This window comes from Lactuca sativa, chromosome 4 (assembly GCF_002870075.4).
Source record: "Lactuca sativa cultivar Salinas chromosome 4, Lsat_Salinas_v11, whole genome shotgun sequence".
Taxonomy (NCBI): Eukaryota; Viridiplantae; Streptophyta; class Magnoliopsida; order Asterales; family Asteraceae; genus Lactuca; species Lactuca sativa.
Window position 1 is genome coordinate 329711401 of NC_056626.2, and position 24809 is coordinate 329736209.

General features: G+C 41.0%; 2 non-coding genes across 2 annotated transcripts; both read right to left on the reverse strand.

The window, feature by feature from the left end:
• Positions 1-945: 945 nt before the first annotated feature.
• On the reverse strand, positions 946-1052 carry LOC128133995 (small nucleolar RNA R71). Its single transcript, XR_008232320.1, has one exon. It is a non-coding gene; the product is annotated as a small nucleolar RNA R71 (small nucleolar RNA).
• A 10621-nt stretch (positions 1053-11673) lies between these two features.
• On the reverse strand, positions 11674-11780 carry LOC128133996 (small nucleolar RNA R71). Its single transcript, XR_008232321.1, has one exon. It is a non-coding gene; the product is annotated as a small nucleolar RNA R71 (small nucleolar RNA).
• Positions 11781-24809: the final 13029 nt, after the last annotated feature.

Here is a 24809-nt window from a genome sequence, read left to right on the forward strand (position 1 = left end):
ATAATTAAGCTAATTCCTAATTTTTTCGATCCTTTGTGTGAGTTTACTTGCATAAAGTTCATTTATTGCAGTTTAGTAAATAGCAATTAGGTTTTAGTATCTGTTTTAGTTAAATTTAAAACTTAGAAATTTTTTTGAAAAATCACTGCTACTCGCCGAGTGCACTCGCGACTACTCGGCGAGTAACAGCTCATTTAGAATTTTTTCTTTTAGTTGTTTGCAAATTTTTTTTTGTTCTTTTTACGCTTTTATTTGATTAATTTCAGGACTTTCATGACCAGAGGAGCAAACACACCACTGGTACCCCCGTTTGAAGACCCCGAATCCGAATTGAAAAGAAACAAAGGGAAGGACGTGGAGAGTTCAAGCACACCAAAGAAATCACCATTGTCCAACTTGAAGACTGTTTTCGGAAAAAAGAAGAGCAGCAAATCCGGAGCTTCAAGCGCTTCCTTAAAAATTGAAGAGCCAATTCAAGAAGAAATTAGATACGAAACCGAGGAAGAAGACAAGGCAACTTACGAGCAAGACACCGAAGAGGAGGAAGAATTAGCATTCACTATGGCTAACATTGATGAAATTCCCATGGGAGAATGGAAGAAGAGGATGCGCGACGACCATGGCCCGGGACTTGTGCAACCCGCAATTCCCGCAACTGCCACCTTTGAGCTAAAAGGTCATATCCTAGCCTCACTCAAGGAGATACCTTTCCACGGGAAAGATCATGAAGACGCCTACAAACATTTGGATGAAGTAAATGATGTTGCTGATTACTTCAACATTCCAAATGTTACCCGCGAAACTCAGCTGCTTAGGATGCTTCCAGTAACCTTCAAGGGTGCTGCTAAAGACTGGCTCAAATCACTTCCTCCTGGGTCAGTCACTACTTGGGCCAGAATGAAGGAAGAATTTATAGATCACTTTTGCCCACCATCAAAAATAGCCAAGCTCAAGAAGGCCATTGCAAATTTTGAACAACAAGCTGGAGAGTCGTTGTATGAAGCATGGGAGAGGTACAAAAGTCTACTACGAAATTGCCCACACCATGATCTAAATAGCCAACAAGAAGTGTCCATCTTTTATGATGGAGTCAATGTTACGACCCGGCAGCTGCTAGACTCACAGGGCCCACTTACGAAGAAGCCACCCCCGGTAATCAAAGAATTAATTGAAGAATTCTCTAAACACTCTAGAGAATACCACAACCCAAGGAATGATGTCACGAGGGGAGCCGCATATGCTGCTACTGAAGATTTATCCGCGGTCATGGCCATGTTAAAAACCATGGATAGAAGAATGGATAAAATGGATCAAACGATCCATGCCATACGGGTGGGTTGCGAGAATTGCAATGGACCTCACCTCACTAGAGATTGTGATTTGGATGAGCACGGCAACAAAAAGGCGCAAGCATGCTATTCGAGCGGTGACCGATATGAAGAAGACTGGCGAAAACAGAAGAAGGAGTGGTTGCCTTATGAAGAGTACAAGAAGGCCAAGGAGGAGAAGTATAGGCAAAAAGGGAGAGGATTCTACCAAAAAGAGGAGCCGGTGCAAGAGAAGAAGCCAAGCTTGGAAGAGATGCTAACTAAATTTGTGGCTGCTTCCGAGAAAAGACACAGTGACCACGATGCTGCTATCCAAGAAACAAGAACAATGCTTAGGAATCAGCAAGCATCCATCCATAATATAGAAACTCAGCTTGGGCAACTCGCTCAACAATTAAACCAAAGGTCACCGGGTGAACTTCCTAGCAAAACCGAGAACAACCCACGAGGCGCGCAAGTGAACATTATTACCACAAGAAGTGGGAAGGTTATTACTCCCCTGGCCCCCATTCGTACTGAAGAGAATAAGGACTCACAGAAGGAAGAAACGGAAGCACAAGCTGAGAACCAACATTCACAATCTGAGAGATCTACTCGCCGAGTAGGACCGATGTACTCGGCGAGTACATCTGAAAAACCGCATGATCAACCACCCGTCAAACCTTACCAGCCTCCAATGCCGTACCCAGCCCGAGCCAAGAAGGAGAAGCAGGAAGAGGAGTATCAGAAATTCCTTGATCATATTAAAACTCTTCAAATAAACATTCCTTTCATCGAAGCCGTCATGCAAATGCCCAAGTACGCAAAGTTCCTTAAGGAACTCCTCACTAATAGAAGAAAGATGGAAGAGGTGCAGAAAGTAGTATTGAATGAGAATTGCTCCGCAGCCATGCTAAACAAACTACCAAAGAAGAAGGGTGATCCGGGGAGCTTAACTTTACCTTGCCAATTTGGCAACTTGGCAGCAATTCATGCTTTAGCTGATTCGGGAGCGAGTGTAAACCTTATGCCATACTCGTTCTTCAAAAAGCTGGACCTCCCAGAGCCAAAGCCAATTCGGATGGCAATTCATTTAGCAAACAAGACGGTTACTTTCCCAAGAGGCATATGTGAAGATCTATTAGTGAAAGTAGACAAGTTTGTCTTCCCGGCTGACTTCATCATTCTTGACATGGAGGCGGATCCGCAAGTACCAATCATCCTTGGAAGACCCTTCCTCAACACCGCTAGCGCCATCGTAGACATAAGAGACTCAAAGCTCACATTGCGAGTTGGGGATGACTCAGTAACATTCGGGGTAGACCAAGCCATGAAGTACTCAAGGAGTAGTGACGACACGGCGTTCTCAATCGACATGCTTGACGAGTTATTGGAAGGAGACATACCTGAAGATTCCAGCAAGGTTGCAGCTTTTGAAGAAGTATTTGATCCAGAGAAAGATTTACTAGAGATTGAAAGACTGTTGGAGGAAGCAGAGTATGAAGAACTCAAAAACCAAGCTGAAAGCCCTACTCGCCGAGTAGACCCGATCTACTCGCCGAGTACACCTGAAGAAAAGTCAGCAGTCGCAAATGCCGCCATGAACTCGCCGAGTACCATACCTGCACTCGGCGAGTACGCCACTATGAACACTAAATTGGAGCTTAAAACACTGCCTAACCATCTGGAATACGCCTTTCTGGAAGAAGGAAATCAGAAGCCAGTAATTATAGCCTCAGATCTCTCCAAGACAGAAAAGGAAGAGCTTGTACGGGTACTGAAGAAAAGGAAGAAAGCCATCGCGTGGAGCATCTCCGACATAAAGGGAATAAGTCCATCCTACTGCTCTCACAAAATAAACTTAGAAGAAGGAGCCAGACCGGTGGTGCAACATCAAAGAAGATTAAACCCGAACATGCAAGAAGTCGTCAAGAAGGAGGTGGTAAAGCTTTTGGATGCAGGAATCATCTACTCCATCTCCGATAGCCCATGGGTGAGTCCGGTCCAGGTGGTGCCCAAGAAAGGAGGAATGACGGTCATTACCAACGAGAAGAATGAGTTAATTCCAACGCGAACGGTAACCGGTTGGCGAGTGTGTATCGATTATCGCAAGCTAAACGATGCCACTCGCAAAGACCATTTCCCCCTTCCTTTCATAGACCAAATGTTAGAGAGACTTTCGGGCCATAGCTATTATTGCTTCTTAGACGGGTTTTCCGGGTATTTCCAAATACCCATAGACCCAATGGACCAAGAAAAGACCACCTTTACGTGCCCCAGTGGGACCTTCGCCTATAGACGCATGCCATTTGGCTTATGCAATGCACCTGCGACATTTCAAAGGTGCATGACCGCCATATTCCATGATATGGTGGAGAAATTCATGGAGGTCTTTATGGATGATTTCTCTGTATTTGGATCTTCTTTTAATGACTGCCTTACAAATCTTGACTCGATGCTTGCTAGATGTGAGAAAACCGACTTGGTCCTAAATTGGGAAAAGTGTCATTTCATGGTCAAGGAGGGTATAGTATTGGGACATAAAGTCTCTAAAAAGGGGATTGAGGTGGATCGGGCAAAGATAGACACCATCGCTAAATTACCCCCGCCAACTAATGTGAAGGGCATTAGAAGCTTTTTGGGACACGCAGGCTTTTACCGGCGTTTTATTAAAGATTTTTCTAAAATTACGAAACCTCTAACACAATTATTGTTAAAAGATGCACCCTTTAATTTCACTAAAGAGTGTTTAGAGGCATTTGACTTTTTAAAAGAAAAATTAACTAATGCCCCAATCATTATAGCACCAAATTGGAACTTACCCTTCGAGATCATGTGTGATGCGAGTGACTATGCACTAGGAGCCGTCCTTGGACAAAGGGTTGACAAGCATTTTCAACCCATTTATTATGCAAGCAAGACCTTGAATCCTGCCCAAGAGAATTATACCACTACTGAAAAAGAACTGTTAGCCGTAGTTTATGCTTTCGATAAATTTCGCCCTTATTTGGTTTTATCTAAAACCACTGTTTTTACTGACCACTCGGCTATCAAGTATTTGTTTTCCAAACAGGATGCCAAGCCAAGACTAATACGATGGGTGCTGCTTCTTCAAGAATTCGATATAGAGATACGAGATAAGAAGGGAATGGAGAACGTAGCTGCCGATCATTTATCTAGGCTCGAGAACCCGGCATTGCAAGAAGATAAAGATGGAGATGACTTCCCGGATGAATACATTATGGTGTCCGTGGGAGAGGAACCATGGTTCGCGGATATAGCTAACTACTTAGCTACAAATTACGTCCTGAAGGAGTATAGTAGTCAGCAAAAGAAGAAATTCTTTTCGGAGATCAAATATTACTTTTGGGACGATCCATACCTCTTCCAAAGTTGCGCGGACGGGATTATAAGAAGATGTGTGTTCGGAAAGGAGAGTCGAAAAATACTAGAGCAATGCCATAGCGGACCCACGGGAGGACATCATGGCGCACACTATACCGCGAAGAAGATCTTTGACATTGGGTTTTATTGGCCAACAATCTTCAAAGATGCAGCCCAATATGTCAAAGAATGCGATGCTTGCCAAAGGGTGGGAAACATTTCCTCCCGTAATGAAATGCCACAACATAGCATTCAAGTGTGCGAGGTGTTCGACGTGTGGGGCATAGACTTCATGGGGCCATTCCCCACATCCAAAGGAAACAAGTACATTCTTGTGGCGGTGGATTATGTGTCAAAATGGGCGGAGGCGCAGGCTTTACCTACAAACGACGGACGGGTAGTGGTACGCTTCTTGAAAAGACTATTCTCCCGGTTTGGTGTTCCAAAGGCCTTAATTAGTGACCGTGGTACACACTTTGCCAATGATCAATTGGACAAGGTGCTCAAGAAATATGGGGTGACCCATAAGTTCTCCACATCATACCACCCGCAAACGAGTGGGCAAACGGAAGTTACCAATCGAGCTTTGAAGCGTATCTTGGAGAAGTCGGTGGGAAGTAATCGCAAGGAATGGTCGGATAAATTGGATGACGCGCTATGGGCGTTCCGTACCGCTTTCAAAACACCTATTGGTACTACACCATATAGGTTAGTTTATGGAAAGCAATGCCATTTACCGGTTGAAATCGAGCACAAGGCATATTGGGCGCTAAAAAGATGTAACTTTGACATGGAAGAAATGAAGACAAACCGCTTAATGCAAATGAATGCCCTTGAAGAACTACGAAATGAAGCCTATTCTAGCTCATGGCTTTATAAAGAAAAGACCAAGAGATGGCATGACCTATGAATCAAAAGCAAGGACATCCATGAAGGCCAAAAAGTACTACTCTTCAATTCCCGCCTAAAACTCTTCTCGGGAAAACTTAAATCCAGGTGGGATGGTCCATTTGTGGTCAAGACGGTGTTTCCTCATGGGGCTATTGAATTGATCTCGAGAGATGGCACGCCATTTAAAGTCAATGGCCATCGAGTGAAGAAATATGAAGAAGGAGTCCCCCGCAATGAAGGAATGGAGGAGCTCCTGCTGTGCGGAATCGCAAAAACATAAAAGGGGCGGAGTCCAGCTAATGACTCCATCAAAAGAAGCGCTTCTCGGGAGGCAACCCGAGCTTCACGTTTGCATTTTTTTTCCCGCTCTTTATTTTTCGTAATGTTTTTTTTTTTTTTCATTTCTAGTCATTCATTCTACTTCTCTAATTGCTTGAGGACAAGCTCTACTGAAAGTGTGGGGTGGAAAGGCTAAAATAAAGGAAATCACATAGTAAAATTGGCAAAAACTTAAATTTTTTCAATCTGAGACATATACTCGGCGAGTATATCGGTTACACTCGGCGAGTAGATGCTCGTATACAGCTAAAACTTCACAACACGCGTCCGTACTCGGCGAGTATATCCATTATACTCGGCGAGTATACGGTTTAAACCCAGTAAAATAAAATCTGTAAAAAACTGCTTTTGTTCAACACTTCACCCCCATACTCGCCGAGCAGTTTCTCTCAGCCACCTCCCAAGAAGTTCCTCAAGATCTAGTCAATTTTCTTCCAATTTCTCTTAATTCAAGCACCAAGATATCATGGCAAGGAGAGGACAGTCATCACGTGGAGGAGGCCATGGTGATATGCCATGGTTAGCCTTTCAACAAATTACCTCTAAATCCTCCAAAACTCGAGCCCTAAACAGGTTGGAAGCGCTGCGACAGAAAGAAATTCACTTGCCCACTGCAGTGGATTGGGGATGGATGGGTAATGTCGGCTTGGAAGAGGAACTTACTCCATATTTGGTAAAAGATTGTAACTTGGGTTATGCCAACATCACTTGTGATGGTTGGCTGCAATTATTTAAAATACAAGAGCCAGTATATGCGGAGTTGTGCTGGGAATTCTTTGCTACTATTTCATTCCGAGGTGGGAGTGAATATTACAATCCAAACACGATCTCGTTTTCTTTGGGAGGAGAGATGCGACAATGCAGCATGGTTGAGTTCTCTTGGCGGTTGGGCATCTACGATCAAGATATGGCGATGACGGACTACTTTGAAGCCTTCTTGGAAAATACCTACAAAGAACTTCCCGAGGGGGTGGTGGCATCAACATGGTGGAGTACAATTGCTAACCGGGTCTATATACCTTCCACTGCTCAAGAAGGGCATATTCGTTCTCCAATCCATCGACTCATTCACCGATTCATTGCAAGCACAATCAACATGCGAAAGGATGGGGATAAAGTTCCCACCCTTGATATCTTTTATATGTGGAGTATCATCACCCCCGATGTTTTCTGCAATCTCCCATATTGCATTGCTAAATTTCTTGCGGAGGGAGCAGTTAAGGAAAAAATCAACTCGAAGATCAATGGGGGTATGTTCATCACGAGGCTCGCGCGATCATTTGGGATTTTGGAATTACCGCAAGCCCAAATGCTAACGGTTATCCACCCTCCTCCGTTCAATACGGCACTCTATAGGAGGGCTCGGATAATGGAGAAATTTGGTGATTCCTTTACTATTCCAAATGAAGATGAGCCGGCGGTCCCAGAAGAGCCCGGAAGGCGGGTTAGGCCAAGGAACGAGCGGGTACGTGAAGACCCACCGGTGATTCCGGTGGAGGATAACGAAGGGTGGAACCAAGTGGAGTATCGGCGATACTTGGATGATATAGGGCAAGGAGTCAATTACACCAATCAATCCTTTGATTATCTTTTCCAACAAATGCACATTGCCCCGCGGCCGGGACCCGGTTATCCGTACATAATGAATTGGGACGAACGGATGCAACGAAGGAGTGGAGAAGGTGGAAGTGGAGCTGGAGGAGCTGGGATGGACGATGAGGAATGAAGATTTTATTTTTATTTGTTTTGTTTGTGATGTTTGTTTTAAAAAAAAAAAAAAAAAAAAAAAAAAAAAAAAAAAAAAAAAAAAAACAATTGTGAACTTGGGACTTGGTGAAGTGGTTTGAATTTTAGTGTTACTGTTAGTTTTCTTTTCAGGTATTGAAGCTAGGATGCATGCTATTTAGGAATGGTCAAGCGAGGAATGAGAGCTTTTAGGGATGCTTATGGAGTTTTGTTCCTAGGGTTGAGTCCGTACTAATCGAGAATTTATTAGAGTGCTGCTGTTTAGAGAGTTCTTGGAGAGTGCATTTATATTTGCATGACAACACTAGAGTAAAGAAAGCCAGCAATTAGACAATTTCTGGAATTATATGCTCTACTCGCCGAGTGCACTAATACTACTCGGCGAGTACATCTGCTTCTGTGCGATCTGCTTGTCCGATACATCCTACTCGCCGAGTTTACTCGCATACTCGCCGAGTAGCCTGCTGCAGGAGGAATTTTTCTTTGTTCTGGTTATTGTTCATGTGCCATTCATACATTCTTTGTGCACTACTACTGCGACTTGTGCAACAACCAATTTTCCTTGGAGTTTTCGAGCTATCAACCACACGAGACATATGACACCCATGCCATGGATGAGCTGTTCCCATGGTTAAAGTCACTAGAAGATGGAGTTGAAGACGAGAGTGTCAACCTAGCGACTGCTACCCCAGGGGAGTTTGTTCCAACTTTCTCTCTAATTGCATTTTTTTTGTTATAATATGCAATGAGGGCATTGCATAAAATAAGTGTGGGGTAGGGGGTTAGTCACATCTTAGAACACTTAGAATCTTAATTTAGGCTAATGTTTAACTTGTTGAATATTTAAAATGCTTAGGTCTTAAATTAGAAAATTTTGGTAAAAATTAGGATTCCATATTAAAGTTGTGTTAATAATTGCATGAGAACCCAAATGTTTAGTTGAGCCTATACACGTTCTAGTGCATTTGTGGCTTCCTTATTCCAGTGAAATCATGAGGCAAAAACACGACCCTGCTCAGCCTGAGGGATGCAATATGTTTAGCAGCCTAAACCTGAAATGTATCCAGGAAGATTTTTATCATTAGCCAATAAAGGTTGAGATTGAGCGCCCCTGCTTAAGCATGTAGGGATTTGAGTGAAAAAAAAAATAATGAGGAATACATGTAAAAAAAAAAAAAGAGAGAATTACAAGAAAAAGTTTGAAGAATTTTTGGAGCATCAAAGTCAAATGTCAAATATGAAGATCGGAAATTCGAAGAAATTCAAAAAGTTGAAGATACCAAAAATCAAGCAACAAAGTTGGTGAATTTGAAGATATCAAAGATCAAATGTCAAAGAAGTGAAGAATTCCAAAGAGCTCCAATGTGGTATCATTAATTGTAATTATCTAGATTATGTATGCTTGGGTTGCTCAATTAAAAATACCTTGAGGGTAAAGAGGTTTTCTGAGGATGGATTCGGAGGGTTGCATAAAATGAGCATAGTTCGGGGTGAGTGGGTGAATGTTTATGAGGATTGTGAGTATTTGGAGTATGGGGGTTTTTAGGAATTAGACACAAATGCATGCGTTGCGGTCTTGGCATAATGGCTGGGAAGGATTGGAATTATTAATGTGATTTTAATGTGTTTAAAACATAGTTTTGCTTGGGGGCAAGCAAAAGTCAAGTGTGGGGTATTTTGATATGTGCATAATTAGTTAATTATTTAACATATATTCTTAGTTATTTTTGGTTAATTATAAGAATAATTTGGACAAAAGGTACTTAAAATGCTTTGAATTGTGTTTTCAGCCCAAAAGATATGCTTGGATGTAAAAAGGAGAAAAGGAAAGCAAGAGAAGATTAAAGGGTGCCAAGAATGACCTACTCGGCGAGTACCTCGGCCCTACTCGGCGAGTACACGATGAGATACTAGAAGATATGTACGACTGCTAACCTGAAGACGGATAAGTATTGACCTAATCGGCGAGTTGATTCTGCTACTCGCCGAGTAGCCTCTGTTTTGAGATATCTTTATAAGACGAATCCTGATCACTTGGGATATAACTTCTGGCGAATTTTGGGAGAATTACCTGCGACAAAAAGATTCAGAAGGCATTGAAGAACCCTAAGCTTCAAGAGTTGGAAGAATTCAAGCAATTAGGTTAATTCTACCACTTAGACTTAGGAATTAAACATGTTTGCTTTCTTAAACTTTGTTTCTTTGTTTGTTTCTACTGCAACTATGAGCTAAACTCGTTTTTGTTTCTGTTTGGGGAATACCAAAGAACTCCTATGGTTTAATTATTGAATTTTGTTTAATTAACTATTGGTGATTTGTTAAATTAAGTTTGTTAAAGAACCTTATGTGTTAATCACTACTATTTTCTGTTAATTGGAAGGCAATTAGGTTGCATGAACATCACTTAATTGTTAACCTCATATGTCTATGTGAATGCTAAAACGTATGCTTGGAAGTAATGATTATGAAACTAAGATTAATAAGAAAATAGGAAGATTAATGTGTGAGCTTGTTGAGAAACCACCAACAAGAGGTTAATTGAATTAATAACTTAATTGACCATTACAAATCTTATTTAACCCAAATAATTAATCTAGGGAATTAATTAGTTTAAACACTTGATCAACGCTTAAATTAGTTAATTGTCTAAGGGTTAGGAGTAATGAACATGAACCTAACTATTATCATTGGTAACCAATAGCAATTAATCTATCTTAACTTAAATAACCATAGGAGTGAATTGGTTGAACCTAAATAGAAACATCTTTATCAAATTTGGTGAATAGTTGTTGCTTTAGTTAATTAGTTAAATTTAATTTGTTAAGTTTCTAGTCTTGCAAAACTAGAGAAAAACCATTTACTGTTATTATTTATTTTAGTTAAAATTAGCTATTAGTTTAATTTCCGTTCCCTGAGTTCGATACCTTACTTATCAATCTATACCACTTAAAGACAGGTTCACTGCCTTTGTGTGCTCAAATTATTAATAAAAAGTAGGGATAAAACTAGTTGAATTTACACACATCAAGTTTTTGGCGCCGTTGCCGGGGAACGGTTCTAAATAATTAAGCTAATTCCTAATTTTTTCGATCCTTTGTGTGAGTTTACTTGCATAAAGTTCATTTATTGCAGTTTAGTAAATAGCAATTAGGTTTTAGTATCTGTTTTAGTTAAATTTAAAACTTAGAAATTTTTTTGAAAAATCACTGCTACTCGCCGAGTGCACTCGCGACTACTCGGCGAGTAACAGCTCATTTAGAATTTTTTCTTTTAGTTGTTTGCAAATTTTTTTTTGTTCTTTTTACGCTTTTATTTGATTAATTTCAGGACTTTCATGACCAGAGGAGCAAACACACCACTGGTACCCCCGTTTGAAGACCCCGAATCCGAATTGAAAAGAAACAAAGGGAAGGACGTGGAGAGTTCAAGCACACCAAAGAAATCACCATTGTCCAACTTGAAGACTGTTTTCGGAAAAAAGAAGAGCAGCAAATCCGGAGCTTCAAGCGCTTCCTTAAAAATTGAAGAGCCAATTCAAGAAGAAATTAGATACGAAACCGAGGAAGAAGACAAGGCAACTTACGAGCAAGACACCGAAGAGGAGGAAGAATTAGCATTCACTATGGCTAACATTGATGAAATTCCCATGGGAGAATGGAAGAAGAGGATGCGCGACGACCATGGCCCGGGACTTGTGCAACCCGCAATTCCCGCAACTGCCACCTTTGAGCTAAAAGGTCATATCCTAGCCTCACTCAAGGAGATACCTTTCCACGGGAAAGATCATGAAGACGCCTACAAACATTTGGATGAAGTAAATGATGTTGCTGATTACTTCAACATTCCAAATGTTACCCGCGAAACTCAGCTGCTTAGGATGCTTCCAGTAACCTTCAAGGGTGCTGCTAAAGACTGGCTCAAATCACTTCCTCCTGGGTCAGTCACTACTTGGGCCAGAATGAAGGAAGAATTTATAGATCACTTTTGCCCACCATCAAAAATAGCCAAGCTCAAGAAGGCCATTGCAAATTTTGAACAACAAGCTGGAGAGTCGTTGTATGAAGCATGGGAGAGGTACAAAAGTCTACTACGAAATTGCCCACACCATGATCTAAATAGCCAACAAGAAGTGTCCATCTTTTATGATGGAGTCAATGTTACGACCCGGCAGCTGCTAGACTCACAGGGCCCACTTACGAAGAAGCCACCCCCGGTAATCAAAGAATTAATTGAAGAATTCTCTAAACACTCTAGAGAATACCACAACCCAAGGAATGATGTCACGAGGGGAGCCGCATATGCTGCTACTGAAGATTTATCCGCGGTCATGGCCATGTTAAAAACCATGGATAGAAGAATGGATAAAATGGATCAAACGATCCATGCCATACGGGTGGGTTGCGAGAATTGCAATGGACCTCACCTCACTAGAGATTGTGATTTGGATGAGCACGGCAACAAAAAGGCGCAAGCATGCTATTCGAGCGGTGACCGATATGAAGAAGACTGGCGAAAACAGAAGAAGGAGTGGTTGCCTTATGAAGAGTACAAGAAGGCCAAGGAGGAGAAGTATAGGCAAAAAGGGAGAGGATTCTACCAAAAAGAGGAGCCGGTGCAAGAGAAGAAGCCAAGCTTGGAAGAGATGCTAACTAAATTTGTGGCTGCTTCCGAGAAAAGACACAGTGACCACGATGCTGCTATCCAAGAAACAAGAACAATGCTTAGGAATCAGCAAGCATCCATCCATAATATAGAAACTCAGCTTGGGCAACTCGCTCAACAATTAAACCAAAGGTCACCGGGTGAACTTCCTAGCAAAACCGAGAACAACCCACGAGGCGCGCAAGTGAACATTATTACCACAAGAAGTGGGAAGGTTATTACTCCCCTGGCCCCCATTCGTACTGAAGAGAATAAGGACTCACAGAAGGAAGAAACGGAAGCACAAGCTGAGAACCAACATTCACAATCTGAGAGATCTACTCGCCGAGTAGGACCGATGTACTCGGCGAGTACATCTGAAAAACCGCATGATCAACCACCCGTCAAACCTTACCAGCCTCCAATGCCGTACCCAGCCCGAGCCAAGAAGGAGAAGCAGGAAGAGGAGTATCAGAAATTCCTTGATCATATTAAAACTCTTCAAATAAACATTCCTTTCATCGAAGCCGTCATGCAAATGCCCAAGTACGCAAAGTTCCTTAAGGAACTCCTCACTAATAGAAGAAAGATGGAAGAGGTGCAGAAAGTAGTATTGAATGAGAATTGCTCCGCAGCCATGCTAAACAAACTACCAAAGAAGAAGGGTGATCCGGGGAGCTTAACTTTACCTTGCCAATTTGGCAACTTGGCAGCAATTCATGCTTTAGCTGATTCGGGAGCGAGTGTAAACCTTATGCCATACTCGTTCTTCAAAAAGCTGGACCTCCCAGAGCCAAAGCCAATTCGGATGGCAATTCATTTAGCAAACAAGACGGTTACTTTCCCAAGAGGCATATGTGAAGATCTATTAGTGAAAGTAGACAAGTTTGTCTTCCCGGCTGACTTCATCATTCTTGACATGGAGGCGGATCCGCAAGTACCAATCATCCTTGGAAGACCCTTCCTCAACACCGCTAGCGCCATCGTAGACATAAGAGACTCAAAGCTCACATTGCGAGTTGGGGATGACTCAGTAACATTCGGGGTAGACCAAGCCATGAAGTACTCAAGGAGTAGTGACGACACGTCGTTCTCAATCGACATGCTTGACGAGTTATTGGAAGGAGACATACCTGAAGATTCCAGCAAGGTTGCAGCTTTTGAAGAAGTATTTGATCCAGAGAAAGATTTACTAGAGATTGAAAGACTGTTGGAGGAAGCAGAGTATGAAGAACTCAAAAACCAAGCTGAAAGCCCTACTCGCCGAGTAGACCCGATCTACTCGCCGAGTACACCTGAAGAAAAGTCAGCAGTCGCAAATGCCGCCATGAACTCGCCGAGTACCATACCTGCACTCGGCGAGTACGCCACTATGAACACTAAATTGGAGCTTAAAACACTGCCTAACCATCTGGAATACGCCTTTCTGGAAGAAGGAAATCAGAAGCCAGTAATTATAGCCTCAGATCTCTCCAAGACAGAAAAGGAAGAGCTTGTACGGGTACTGAAGAAAAGGAAGAAAGCCATCGCGTGGAGCATCTCCGACATAAAGGGAATAAGTCCATCCTACTGCTCTCACAAAATAAACTTAGAAGAAGGAGCCAGACCGGTGGTGCAACATCAAAGAAGATTAAACCCGAACATGCAAGAAGTCGTCAAGAAGGAGGTGGTAAAGCTTTTGGATGCAGGAATCATCTACTCCATCTCCGATAGCCCATGGGTGAGTCCGGTCCAGGTGGTGCCCAAGAAAGGAGGAATGACGGTCATTACCAACGAGAAGAATGAGTTAATTCCAACGCGAACGGTAACCGGTTGGCGAGTGTGTATCGATTATCGCAAGCTAAACGATGCCACTCGCAAAGACCATTTCCCCCTTCCTTTCATAGACCAAATGTTAGAGAGACTTTCGGGCCATAGCTATTATTGCTTCTTAGACGGGTTTTCCGGGTATTTCCAAATACCCATAGACCCAATGGACCAAGAAAAGACCACCTTTACGTGCCCCAGTGGGACCTTCGCCTATAGACGCATGCCATTTGGCTTATGCAATGCACCTGCGACATTTCAAAGGTGCATGACCGCCATATTCCATGATATGGTGGAGAAATTCATGGAGGTCTTTATGGATGATTTCTCTGTATTTGGATCTTCTTTTAATGACTGCCTTACAAATCTTGACTCGATGCTTGCTAGATGTGAGAAAACCGACTTGGTCCTAAATTGGGAAAAGTGTCATTTCATGGTCAAGGAGGGTATAGTATTGGGACATAAAGTCTCTAAAAAGGGGATTGAGGTGGATCGGGCAAAGATAGACACCATCGCTAAATTACCCCCGCCAACTAATGTGAAGGGCATTAGAAGCTTTTTGGGACACGCAGGCTTTTACCGGCGTTTTATTAAAGATTTTTCTAAAATTACGAAACCTCTAACACAATTATTGTTAAAAGATGCACCCTTTAATTTCACTAAAGAGTGTTTAGAGGCATTTGACTTTTTAAAAGAAAAATTAACTAATGCCCCAATCATTATAGCACCAAATTGGAACTTACCCTTCGAGATCATGTGTGATGCGAGTGACTATGCACTAGGAGCCGTCCTTGGACAAAGGGTTGACAAGCATTTTCAACCCATTTATTATGCAAGCAAGACCTTGAATCCTGCCCAAGAGAATTATACCACTACTGAAAAAGAACTGTTAGCCGTAGTTTATGCTTTCGATAAATTTCGCCCTTATTTGGTTTTATCTAAAACCACTGTTTTTACTGACCACTCGGCTATCAAGTATTTGTTTTCCAAACAGGATGCCAAGCCAAGACTAATACGATGGGTGCTGCTTCTTCAAGAATTCGATATAGAGATACGAGATAAGAAGGGAATGGAGAACGTAGCTGCCGATCATTTATCTAGGCTCGAGAACCCGGCATTGCAAGAAGATAAAGATGGAGATGACTTCCCGGATGAATACATTATGGTGTCCGTGGGAGAGGAACCATGGTTCGCGGATATAGCTAACTACTTAGCTACAAATTACGTCCCGAAGGAGTATAGTAGTCAGCAAAAGAAGAAATTCTTTTCGGAGATCAAATATTACTTTTGGGACGATCCATACCTCTTCCAAAGTTGCGCGGACGGGATTATAAGAAGATGTGTGTTCGGAAAGGAGAGTCGAAAAATACTAGAGCAATGCCATAGCGGACCCACGGGAGGACATCATGGCGCACACTATACCGCGAAGAAGATCTTTGACATTGGGTTTTATTGGCCAACAATCTTCAAAGATGCAGCCCAATATGTCAAAGAATGCGATGCTTGCCAAAGGGTGGGAAACATTTCCTCCCGTAATGAAATGCCACAACATAGCATTCAAGTGTGCGAGGTGTTCGACGTGTGGGGCATAGACTTCATGGGGCCATTCCCCACATCCAAAGGAAACAAGTACATTCTTGTGGCGGTGGATTATGTGTCAAAATGGGCGGAGGCGCAGGCTTTACCTACAAACGACGGACGGGTAGTGGTACGCTTCTTGAAAAGACTATTCTCCCGGTTTGGTGTTCCAAAGGCCTTAATTAGTGACCGTGGTACACACTTTGCCAATGATCAATTGGACAAGGTGCTCAAGAAATATGGGGTGACCCATAAGTTCTCCACATCATACCACCCGCAAACGAGTGGGCAAACGGAAGTTACCAATCGAGCTTTGAAGCGTATCTTGGAGAAGTCGGTGGGAAGTAATCGCAAGGAATGGTCGGATAAATTGGATGACGCGCTATGGGCGTTCCGTACCGCTTTCAAAACACCTATTGGTACTACACCATATAGGTTAGTTTATGGAAAGCAATGCCATTTACCGGTTGAAATCGAGCACAAGGCATATTGGGCGCTAAAAAGATGTAACTTTGACATGGAAGAAATGAAGACAAACCGCTTAATGCAAATGAATGCCCTTGAAGAACTACGAAATGAAGCCTATTCTAGCTCATGGCTTTATAAAGAAAAGACCAAGAGATGGCATGACCTATGAATCAAAAGCAAGGACATCCATGAAGGCCAAAAAGTACTACTCTTCAATTCCCGCCTAAAACTCTTCTCGGGAAAACTTAAATCCAGGTGGGATGGTCCATTTGTGGTCAAGACGGTGTTTCCTCATGGGGCTATTGAATTGATCTCGAGAGATGGCACGCCATTTAAAGTCAATGGCCATCGAGTGAAGAAATATGAAGAAGGAGTCCCCCGCAATGAAGGAATGGAGGAGCTCCTGCTGTGCGGAATCGCAAAAACATAAAAGGGGCGGAGTCCAGCTAATGACTCCATCAAAAGAAGCGCTTCTCGGGAGGCAACCCGAGCTTCACGTTTGCATTTTTTTTCCCGCTCTTTATTTTTCGTAATGTTTTTTTTTTTTTTCATTTCTAGTCATTCATTCTACTTCTCTAATTGCTTGAGGACAAGCTCTACTGAAAGTGTGGGGTGGAAAGGCTAAAATAAAGGAAATCACATAGTAAAATTGGCAAAAACTTAAATTTTTTCAATCTGAGACATATACTCGGCGAGTATATCGGTTACACTCGGCGAGTAGATGCTCGTATACAGCTAAAACTTCACAACACGCGTCCGTACTCGGCGAGTATATCCATTATACTCGGCGAGTATACGGTTTAAACCCAGTAAAATAAAATCTGTAAAAAACTGCTTTTGTTCAACACTTCACCCCCATACTCGCCGAGCAGTTTCTCTCAGCCACCTCCCAAGAAGTTCCTCAAGATCTAGTCAATTTTCTTCCAATTTCTCTTAATTCAAGCACCAAGATATCATGGCAAGGAGAGGACAGTCATCACGTGGAGGAGGCCATGGTGATATGCCATGGTTAGCCTTTCAACAAATTACCTCTAAATCCTCCAAAACTCGAGCCCTAAACAGGTTGGAAGCGCTGCGACAGAAAGAAATTCACTTGCCCACTGCAGTGGATTGGGGATGGATGGGTAATGTCGGCTTGGAAGAGGAACTTACTCCATATTTGGTAAAAGATTGTAACTTGGGTTATGCCAACATCACTTGTGATGGTTGGCTGCAATTATTTAAAATACAAGAGCCAGTATATGCGGAGTTGTGCTGGGAATTCTTTGCTACTATTTCATTCCGAGGTGGGAGTGAATATTACAATCCAAACACGATCTCGTTTTCTTTGGGAGGAGAGATGCGACAATGCAGCATGGTTGAGTTCTCTTGGCGGTTGGGCATCTACGATCAAGATATGGCGATGACGGACTACTTTGAAGCCTTCTTGGAAAATACCTACAAAGAACTTCCCGAGGGGGTGGTGGCATCAACATGGTGGAGTACAATTGCTAACCGGGTCTATATACCTTCCACTGCTCAAGAAGGGCATATTCGTTCTCCAATCCATCGACTCATTCACCGATTCATTGCAAGCACAATCAACATGCGAAAGGATGGGGATAAAGTTCCCACCCTTGATATCTTTTATATGTGGAGTATCATCACCCCCGATGTTTTCTGCAATCTCCCATATTGCATTGCTAAATTTCTTGCGGAGGGAGCAGTTAAGGAAAAAATCAACTCGAAGATCAATGGGGGTATGTTCATCACGAGGCTCGCGCGATCATTTGGGATTTTGGAATTACCGCAAGCCCAAATGCTAACGGTTATCCACCCTCCTCCGTTCAATACGGCACTCTATAGGAGGGCTCGGATAGTGGAGAAATTTGGTGATTCCTTTACTATTCCAAATGAAGATGAGCCGGCGGTCCCAGAAGAGCCCGGAAGGCGGGTTAGGCCAAGGAACGAGCGGGTACGTGAAGACCCACCGGTGATTCCGGTGGAGGATAACGAAGGGTGGAACCAAGTGGAGTATCGGCGATACTTGGATGATATAGGGCAAGGAGTCAATTACACCAATCAATCCTTTGATTATCTTTTCCAACAAATGCACATTGCCCCGCGGCCGGGACCCGGTTATCCGTACATAATGAATTGGGACGAACGGATGCAACGAAGGAGTGGAGAAGGTGGAAGTGGAGCTGGAGGAGCTGGGATGGACGATGAGGAATGAAGATTTTATTTTTATTTGTTTTGTTTGTGATGTTTGTTTTAAAAAAAAAAAAAAAAAAAAAAAAAAAAAAAAAAAAAAAAACAATTGTGAACTTGGGACTTGGTGAAGTGGTTTGAATTTTAGTGTTACTGTTAGTTTTCTTTTCAGGTATTGAAGCTAGGATGCATGCTATTTAGGAATGGTCAAGCGAGGAATGAGAGCTTTTAGGGATGCTTATGGAGTTTTGTTCCTAGGGTTGAGTCCGTACTAATCGAGAATTTATTAGAGTGCTGCTGTTTAGAGAGTTCTTGGAGAGTGCATTTATATTTGCATGACAACACTAGAGTAAAGAAAGCCAGCAATTAGACAATTTCTGGAATTATATGCTCTACTCGCCGAGTGCACTAATACTACTCGGCGAGTACATCTGCTTCTGTGCGATCTGCTTGTCCGATACATCCTACTCGCCGAGTTTACTCGCATACTCGCCGAGTAGCCTGCTGCAGGAGGAATTTTTCTTTGTTCTGGTTATTGTTCATGTGCCATTCATACATTCTTTGTGCACTACTACTGCGACTTGTGCAACAACCAATTTTCCTTGGAGTTTTCGAGCTATCAACCACACGAGACATATGACACCCATGCCATGGATGAGCTGTTCCCATGGTTAAAGTCACTAGAAGATGGAGTTGAAGACGAGAGTGTCAACCTAGCGACTGCTACCCCAGGGGAGTTTGTTCCAACTTTCTCTCTAATTGCATTTTTTTTGTTATAATATGCAATGAGGGCATTGCATAAAATAAGTGTGGGGTAGGGGGTTAGTCACATCTTAGAACACTTAGAATCTTAATTTAGGCTAATGTTTAACTTGTTGAATATTTAAAATGCTTAGGTCTTAAATTAGAAAATTTTGGTAAAAATTAGGATTCCATATTAAAGTTGTGTTAATAATTGCATGAGAACCCAAATGTTTAGTTGAGCCTATACACGTTCTAGTGCATTTGTGGCTTCCTTATTCCAGTGAAATCATGAGGCAAAAACACGACCCTGCTCAGCCTGAGGGATGCAATATGTTTAGCAGCCTAAACCTGAAATGTATCCAGGAAGATTTTTATCATTAGCCAATAAAGGTTGAGATTGAGCGCCCCTGCTTAAGCATGTAGGGATTTGAGTGAAAAAAAAAATAATGAGGAATACATGTAAAAAAAAAAAAAAGAGAGAATTACAAGAAAAAGTTTGAAGAATTTTTGGAGCATCAAAGTCAAATGTCAAATATGAAGATCGGAAATTCGAAGAAATTCAAAAAGTTGAAGATACCAAAAATCAAGCAACAAAGTTGGTGAATTTGAAGATATCAAAGATCAAATGTCAAAGAAGTGAAGAATTCCAAAGAGCTCCAATGTGGTATCATTAATTGTAATTATCTAGATTATGTATGCTTGGGTTGCTCAATTAAAAATACCTTGAGGGTAAAGAGGTTTTCTGAGGATGGATTCGGAGGGTTGCATAAAATGAGCATAGTTCGGGGTGAGTGGGTGAATGTTTATGAGGATTGTGAGTATTTGGAGTATGGGGGGTTTTTAGGAATTAGACACAAATGCATGCGTTGCGGTCTTGGCATAATGGCTGGGAAGGATTGGAATTATTAATGTGATTTTAATGTGTTTAAAACATAGTTTTGCTTGGGGGCAAGCAAAAGTCAAGTGTGGGGTATTTTGATATGTGCATAATTAGTTAATTATTTAACATATATTCTTAGTTATTTTTGGTTAATTATAAGAATAATTTGGACAAAAGGTACTTAAAATGCTTTGAATTGTGTTTTCAGCCCAAAAGATATGCTTGGATGTAAAAAGGAGAAAAGGAAAGCAAGAGAAGATTAAAGGGTGCCAAGAATGACCTACTCGGCGAGTACCTCGGCCCTACTCGGCGAGTACACGATGAGATACTAGAAGATATGTACGACTGCTAACCTGAAGACGGATAAGTATTGACCTACTCGGCGAGTTGATTCTGCTACTCGCCGAGTAGCCTCTGTTTTGAGATATCTTTATAAGACGAATCCTGATCACTTGGGATATAACTTCTGGCGAATTTTGGGAGAATTACCTGCGACAAAAAGATTCAGAAGGCATTGAAGAACCCTAAGCTTCAAGAGTTGGAAGAATTCAAGCAATTAGGTTAATTCTACCACTTAGACTTAGGAATTAAACATGTTTGCTTTCTTAAACTTTGTTTCTTTGTTTGTTTCTACTGCAACTATGAGCTAAACTCGTTTTTGTTTCTGTTTGGGGAATACCAAAGAACTCCTATGGTTTAATTATTGAATTTTGTTTAATTAACTATTGGTGATTTGTTAAATTAAGTTTGTTAAAGAACCTTATGTGTTAATCACTACTATTTTCTGTTAATTGGAAGGCAATTAGGTTGCATGAACATCACTTAATTGTTAACCTCATATGTCTATGTGAATGCTAAAACGTATGCTTGGAAGTAATGATTATGAAACTAAGATTAATAAGAAAATAGGAAGATTAATGTGTGAGCTTGTTGAGAAACCACCAACAAGAGGTTAATTGAATTAATAACTTAATTAACCATTACAAATCTTATTTAACCCAAATAATTAATCTAGGGAATTAATTAGTTTAAACACTTGATCAACGCTTAAATTAGTTAATTGTCTAAGGGTTAGGAGTAATGAACATGAACCTAACTATTATCATTGGTAACCAATAGCAATTAATCTATCTTAACTTAAATAACCATAGGAGTGAATTGGTTGAACCTAAATAGAAACATCTTTATCAAATTTGGTGAGTAGTTGTTGCTTTAGTTAATTAGTTAAATTTAATTTGTTAAGTTTCTAGTCTTGCAAAACTAGAGAAAAACCATTTACTGTTATTATTTATTTTAGTTAAAATTAGCTATTAGTTTAATTTCCGTTCCCTGAGTTCGATACCTTACTTATCAATCTATACCACTTAAAGACAGGTTCACTGCCTTTGTGTGCTCAAATTATTAATAAAAAGTAGGGATAAAACTAGTTGAATTTACACACATCACTTCAAAATAAAAGACACCATTTAGATAAGCTAAAATAGAACCATTCTCATTATTAACCATGAAATGAAATGATGTTTCTAGCCATTTCTGGCGAATAGCAACAATTGTTCAAATTTAAACATAAATTATTCCTAAGCACTAAAGACTACATTCCAATCTTGGTCACAGGCGACGATCTTCTGTTCCCCATGATTAGATTGATCCTTCCTTGCTCCACATCCCTACTTCTTCTTAGTTCCTGCACATTATAACAAATGTGATAACCACAACCGGTGTCAAGAACCCAAGAAATAGCATGATTAGAATCGTTAGATTTAATTGTGTATATACCTGCGAAAGACGGCTTGATCTTTCCTTCCTTGATGGCTTGCAGGTACTCTGGGCAGCTTCTCTTCCAATGTCCTATCTTGTGGCAGTGGTGGCACTCCGCCTCCTTTGGGTTAGGGCAGGGCTTAGCAGGATCAACTTTGGTCCCACTAGAAGAGGCACCATCTCGGGCTTTAACCTTGCGATAGTTCTTTGATGAAGCCTTCCTCTTATTTCCCTTTCCTTGACCAATAGCCAAGACAGGAGCAGCGGGTGGATTGGGAGTTGGTGCAACAGACTTGTCTTTGAAGTTGCTCTCAGCGACCCTCAAGAGACCTTGGAGTTTGCTTAGGGTAACCTCCTCTTTGTTCATGTGGTAGGTCATCCTAAATTGATTGTACATTGGAGGCAAAGAGTGAAGCACCATGTCGATCGCCAAGTCTTCCCCAAAGTCAACATTTAACTTGCGAAGGCGGTCGACATACCTTTGCATCTTTTGCAGGTGCACGATAAGAGATTCTCCATGACCCATCTTAGCGGAAATCATGTTAGTGAAAATCTCATAACGCTCTTGTCTTGTGTTTTGGTGGTATCTCTCCAATAAGTCTTGATGCATTTCGTACGGGTACATGTCCTCGTAGGACTTTTGGAATTCGGAGTTCATGGTGGCTATCATGATGCAATGTACCTTCGTTGCATCGCGCTCACGAGTTTCAAAAGCGGTTATTTCAGCCGGAGTAGCGATTTCAGGGTTGATTTTCTCGAGCTTCTCATCGAGGACATACTCCTTATCCTCATAGCTAGCAATGGTGCGAATGTATCTTATCCATTCGCTAAAGTTCGTTCCATCGAAGGTGACCTTTTGGCAAAGGCTCATCAATGTGAAAGAACTAGCAGCAGCGTTGTTTGCGTTCGACATCTACAAATAGAAAGGACAAAGATAGATTAGAATATGAATCCCTAATTATCACCCAATATGAAAAATTAGGGCTAGGATCCAACAACAATATTTACATATTAGAAAAGGGATGTCGTAATCCAACATGCAAATAATATGAAGGTAAGTGAATGACGATTCAATAATTCTCCACCACAAAACCTAACTATTAGTCCTAAATGGATTGAGAATTCCTAGGTTCGGATGAGATTTATTGAAACTATTCAATGGCATGTTTAAATCTCGATATGCCCCTCTTGTTTGTGACTGGGATACCGAGGATCACAAAGCGGGTGTGAGTAACCATGCAAATTTACACGGTGCCTTCATTGTAATGATCACCTATTCGATGTGCCGGTAAACCACGCACACTCCATCGAACTATGATAAACAATGAATCACCCTTTGTCACCTTTGCTTAGAACCAATTAGTGTGCCGGTAAACCACACACGCTCCACTAACTTCTTAGCAAGGGTGCAAAGTGTAATTTCATGGGATTGCATCAATTCACTTTTCCTAAAGTAACTAAGATTGGGAAATTAAAAAAAAAAGTGTAGTTACTTTATATTTCTTATTATACTTTTAATGAGAGGATGAGGTTGCCCTATCCTACCCGTTCGGCTAACGACCCTCCACCGATCAAGCAAGCGGTGGGTGTGAGTGTACACCCATTAAGCGCCATTTTATAGGCCGCAACCTTATACCCACCTTATAGATCGGCTTCGTGAATGAGGCCTACTAACGGTAAGACTAGCATTTTAGTTATACATATATATATTAACCTTGTAATATTATATTAGTATAGGGTTGTATTTTAAACCTTTTAAAATTTAGGGTTTGAAATTTAAATTGTCTAAATTAAAACTTTTAATCACAAAACATAAATTTCAAAACTTGAGGACAAGTTTTAAAACATTTAAAACATGGAGGATTAGGTAACAAATAATTTTAATCAACAATTAATTCCATAATTATCCATATTTGATTTATTCAAGATTTCTTGTAAGATAATTACCAATTTAATCAAAATAATTAAATAAATATCATATAAGGAAATTAAATATTTTATTAGTTGATAAATATCTTAAATTAGATCAAGATTATAGTCATATATATCAAAAAATGGATTAGGGTTGATCTAATATGATTAAGACAAGTTTCCATAAGATAAATATCAAGAAATCCCGATTTTTGCTCTTCCTGACACTAGAAGTCGTCGAGTTCCCAACTGGACTCATCGAGTCAGGCCAACTCGTCGAGTCCACCATGGGACTCGTCGAGTTCATGACACAGAAACACAAAATCGAATTTTGCAGTTAAGTTTCAAACAAACAAGCAACAATTTAATAGAAACTAAGCTAGTCTCTGATACCACTGATGGGTTTTAGCCATAAGAACTTTCCTATGTGCGCATGCAAAACCCTAATGCTTGGATCTAGGCTTTCTAATTAAACATGCTTTGAATCCAAGACTTCTAATAACTAATTAGGAGTAATAACAATATTAAATCAGATCTAGAATCATACCTTTGAATCTCTTACTTGATCTTGTTGTCTTGGAGCTCTAGAGTCACAATTGTCACTCCTCTAATGGCTTACAAACACCAAATAGCAAGGAGGATGATATGGGAGAGAGGAGAGGGGAGGGAATTCGGCCAGGGGTTCTCTACTTTAGATGAAGTGCCAATTTCCCTTTGTCATAGGGTCTATTTATACTTGTAGACTCCTTAAGGGTTACAACTTAAACCCTAGTTGAATAATCTTCTCTTAAAGCAATCCAAATCCATTCCTTAGATAGCCTTTAGACGATTTGAAGCTATCTCTAGCTTCTAGAATCCGTCCACCCCTATCCAATATGGATTGACAGTCTAAAGTTTAACTAACAAACAATCGACAGTTTATACCCTCTTATTTAATTAATCTCTTTAAGTCACCAAATTAATTCTAATTAATTCTATGACTTATATTAATCAAATAAAAATCTTATTATTCTTTATATTATTCTCGTAATATATTAATAATATTTATTCTCTTCTAATAAATCATCTTATCAAGTTGCTATGGTGAAGGCAACCCAAAAGGACCATGCACAATCGGGTCAAATATTTGTCTAATATAGTTGCAGCCTTAGACACTATTCCAACAA